Here is a 4,974-nt window from a genome sequence, read left to right as displayed (position 1 = left end):
CTGACTCTGTGGGGCACTTACACACAGTTCCCTTCCTGACTGACTCTGTGGGGCACTTACACACAGTTCCCTTCCTGACTCTAGTTTGGAGTAATGGGTACTCTAAGTAGTAGCATCTGGGTGCTCACGTGCTCCTGCTTTTCCTCCATGCTGCTCCTGGCCCTGGCCCTGCCCCTGGCCCTTTGCTCAGGAGCACTTTCCTGGTCTGAGGACTGCCTAGCTCTTCTCTTGGACCTGCTTAAGAAATGCTCCTGTGTTTCAAAGCTCTGAGTTGCTCTGGGCAGTGCCCCTCAGGATGATCCAGCTAATTCCCCTAGAACCATAACCAAGCAAAGGGCCTTTGGCTCAGTGAGAGATCCTGCCTCAGGACAGTAAGGTGGAGAGTGATGGAGCAAAACACCTGATAACTTCCTCTAGCCTCTACATGTGTGCATACCTGGGCTTGTATGCAGGCATTACACAGATCACATAATACATATGCAACATACCGTACATAAACTACTTAAACAACATATTATACACATATATAACGTACTATACATACATACACACTGCACATATACATCACACACATACTCTGTACTACACATACATTTCCACAATGCACTATACAGAGACCACATACACACATCCCATAACATATATACCATATAGACATATATCACATTACACACCCCATCCCCGCAGACTGATAAATATAAACTACATTTAACACACACACACACACACACACACACACACACACACACACACACAGTGATTCCAGTAACTGAATTCTGCCTGAAGGGGTGGCATAAACAGAATTGCTATGATGAACAGTTCTCACACTGCAGCTAGTTCTGGAAGTGAAAACATTCTAGAGCTTGCTGGATAGTTGTCTTGGGTCACCATGAAGGCAGTAGCTGTGAGTTGTTCCCTGCCCAAAGGCCATTGCTATCACGTGAAAATATCTGCACACTAGGCAAGGAAGCTTGAACAAAAAGCCCTTGTGGTGCTGGATTAAGGAGAAAGGAGACAGAGAAAGCTGCAGGTGGATATTTTCTCTGCTTGTTTTCACAGAGTTAAACCCATTGCTGGGCAAGCTCTTTAGAAAGATCCCCACAGTGTGAGCTGACCCTGAGTATGCAACTCTAGGTGAAGGGAGAAGAGCCCTCTCCCCAGTTTCACAATGTAATGTCTGAAGATGTTGGCTTTCCTCTGTGGCAACCCAAAAAAGTGAGGTCTCTTCTTGGTTTCCTTTCATAGCTCCAGCTCCTCTTCCCCCTGGAGTTACTGCCAGGAACAACTGGGCCACTGGAAAAACAAGGTTCTGTGAGGTGGCAGCTGAGGCTGCAGGTGTGGCTGGTATGACAGGTGTGGTTGGTGGGAGGTGGCCCTTGCAGAAAAGGACAGTGAGCCTCCGCCATGGGCTGCAGGCTGAGTTGTCCTTCCTCACGCTTCTTTTTTTCCTTAGCCTTCCCTTGAGGCTATACAAGGACCCCTGCCTTCTCTGCACTGAGAGGGACAAGCAAAGACCCCATCTTACTGCTAGGACAAGACATTTCCTTCTTTTCCACTGTAGTAATTTAAACAGGTATACACTTCCTTAAAGCCATCACCTCCATACAATATTACCTAAAGTTCTCAAGGAATTAATTTTTTTGGTTTATTAGGCCTGCTGGTAGATTGCTTTTCTGCCTGCCTTATCTTTATGGACTGTGAGCACACTTTCAATATTGTTCTATCTGTGGGAATCTTTTGTGCCTGGGAGGGATTTTTTTTTTTTTTTTTTGTGAGATCCACAGCTGGGCTGCCAAACTGTGATTGGTTTTATGCTCTTTTCAGGGTTCTGTGGGTTCTAGGCCACAGAGGTAGAAGGATATTAAATGGCAAGATATTTCTACACTGTGCAGGCCTGGATACATGTTCAGATCATCCCCCTTTGCTGGTGGGTGGGGTATTTTCCTCCAGGAGTGGCCCTTGAGGGTTTCTGTCATAACAACTATCACATGGGCCTTGCCTTTCTCTGGTCTCTGAATGATTCTGCTTGCATCCCTTCTTAATGAGTTTAGCACAGACATTATTTCAGTTGAGGGCAGCTGGTTATCAGCCCAAATCATCTTACTTCCACAATTCATTTACTTCCGGCCCTGGAGTTTTGTCCCCTCTCCTCCTTGTCTGTTAATAGTCACTTGTAAGGATTCTAGTGTAGCCAACAGTCCAGCAGTGTGGCAAGGGAATCTAATTGCCAGAAATGAACATCTTTGCAAGCCAGGAGTCAATGTCTCACCAAATCACCAACAAGGGGGTGGGTCTAATAACCATGACCTAGTCATAATGATGCCTAAACAGTGAATTTGGATTCCAGTGACAGCAGTGACATAACCGTAACAGCCCCGTGGGTGTGGGTGGGGCTGTTGTGTAAGAGGCAGATCTTCATCCTGCACAGCTGGGAAGTCAGTCTTTAGCAGAAAAAGCACAGGGTAAAGAGAGCATGGGATAGGTAATCACTGGAAGCCAGGCCTGGGATGGACCCTGGCTGGGGTGGGGGTGATGGGACAGAGGAGTTGTTAAGGTCTGTGTCCTCCACGTGAGCCTTTCAGCTTTTACACTGTAACATTTTTACTGTGTTAGTTTAAGAACAGACAACATGGAAAAGACTGTCTCAACTTGTCTGCAAGCAGGAGGGTATCCATGGGGCGCGGCACAGGGACACAGGGGGACAGGGGAGAGTCTGACAACTGTGCTGGGCCTTTTTCAGAATCACAGGAACTGACTAGTGCTTTCACTTTTTATGGTAGTGGCCAGGTGTTTTAGGGTGGGTTTCTACCACACCATGTCTTCAGTACCTTGGGTGCCAGTGAGTGGGCCAGTGGTCTGGTAGCTTCCTGAGGTAGCGAAGAAAAATACACAGAAGTGAGACAAAAGTACCTGGTGGGCAAGCAAAGTTGCCCCAACTTAGCACTTGCCAATTGACTTTCTCACGACTTCACACCTGACTTCTTTCCATGCAACCAGCAGCCCTCAGAGGCACCAGTAGCTTCCCAGAGATGGGGAGGTGGTGTTCTGAGATCGTCCCTGCCCATTGCTTTGGGCCCCAGTGAGAACATTCCATGTTTCCTGTGTTTCCTTGTCTGAGTAACTGGGCAGAGCAACTCTGAGGAGCTTGTTTCTCCTGCTTGGCTCCCTCCACCCATCCTCCCATTTAGCCTCTAGAAGATGTAGAGGCCTCTGACCCTGGGTGGATCCCACCTTGATCTTGCTCCCAGGCCCTAGCCAGGTGCCCTCCAGCTGCTTCATGTGTGGGCGAATGTGGTGTACTGGAAGGTGACTGAGGTCTGCTTTCAGTAACTGCCTGTGGTTGGCCTGATGGATGTTGCCCAACCTAGAAAGGCAAACGAACTTGTCTTCTATCTCCTTCCGTGCACCTCTATCACCAGGATGCCTCTGCAGCAGGGAGAGCAGAGGGCAGATCGCCAGGCCTGGCCCTGTTGTCCTGACCAAGCTCACTCGGTCATGATTGATGCTGAAAACTGAGCGAGAGGAGATGACAGGATGTCCTAGTTTGTTTTCTATCGTTGTGGTGACCAAAATCAACATAAGGAGAAATGGTTTGTTTGGCTTAGAGGTCACTGTCATCGTCTCAATAAGCTAAGGCAAAATTCAATTGAGTTTCCCTCTTTTTAGATGACCCTCACTTGTATCAAGATGACAAAAAGTAACCAGCACAGGGATAGAGGGAGCTGGCAGAGTCATAGTCTCTCATCCCCGCAACCATGCTTCTGACCCATTTTGGGTTGAGCAAGCATTGTGGACACTACTTAACATTCAGGGGAGGCCAGAGGGACTGGCTGTAGCATTCTTCTTAGAATGCAGACAGTCCCAGTAGCCTTACATAGGGCTGGGCCGCACTCAGGAGGTAAGGGGTTAGAGCAGAGGCTGTGCAGCTCTCATAGGCTGCCAAGAACTGCTGGGAACATTTTTCCTTCATTTCTCAAAGCCAGCCGTGGCTTGTTGGGACCTGCTACCGGAAATCATCACCAGCCAATCTTCTCTGGGTGGGGGCCTTGTGTTCTGGGTGTATCCATCCCATTGTCCTTGAAGTAGACTATCCTTTGTCTTAGAGACAGGGAAGGCCTGCAACCTCCCACCATCTGACCAGGGGAGACAGCCAGGGCGAACAGCTTCTCAGAGGGTGTACATACTCTGTTCTCAAAGAATATGGAGAGTTCAGCGTTCTCTGAAGGGCTTGTGTGCACTTCAGCAACCATGGCCAGCTGTGTCCCTGGCCTGAGCAGGTCTAGAGTCTCTGGTCTTTGCTTCTTCCAGGTCTTTGATGCAGAACTATAGCCAAAGGAGTTGGTGTGGGAGAGACTGGGTCTGAGTGTAGGGCTGTGGGGACAATGGGCCAGGTGCTCAGGGTCCTACATCACTGTCAACTGTGAATGTTAAAAATGCCCTACTGCATCGCTCAGCCATGCCTGGGCTTTCCTGCCTCTGATTATGGCACTAAGCCTCCAGCTCCTGGCCAAGAAACCTGGGCCTTCTTGGCCTCTCATGGGGTCTTGTTCAACCCCAACTCCTTCTGCATCATGGCTTCCCTCTCTGTTCTTACCATCTCTGAGTCTACTTCTACTAAAAAACATCTCCTGGGGCATCATAGACCCTTACTGTTCTATGTATCTCATGTTGGATGTCTTAATACATCCATGAACAGGTGCCTATGCCCTGTGGTGGGACCATAGCTAGGCATCACCTGGTTGAGAAAGCTGTATAGCATGTTCAGCCACCTGATGACCCCACCTGATTACTAGCCAGTGTAACCAGTCAGCTACATGCAAAGCACCAGACTTGATAGCCCCTACCAGAATGCACAGAACTCTCTACAAGGATGCTCTACTTCTACCACACCCCTTCCAGAAACATAAGGCAAATATATATATGTATGTGTGTGTGTGTATGTGTGTGTGTGTGTGTATGTGTGTGTGTGTGTGT

Source organism: Mus pahari, chromosome 12 (genome assembly GCF_900095145.1).
Source record: "Mus pahari chromosome 12, PAHARI_EIJ_v1.1, whole genome shotgun sequence".
In the NCBI taxonomy this organism is placed as follows: Eukaryota; Metazoa; Chordata; class Mammalia; order Rodentia; family Muridae; genus Mus; species Mus pahari.
Note: the sequence above shows the minus strand (reverse complement) of the source record.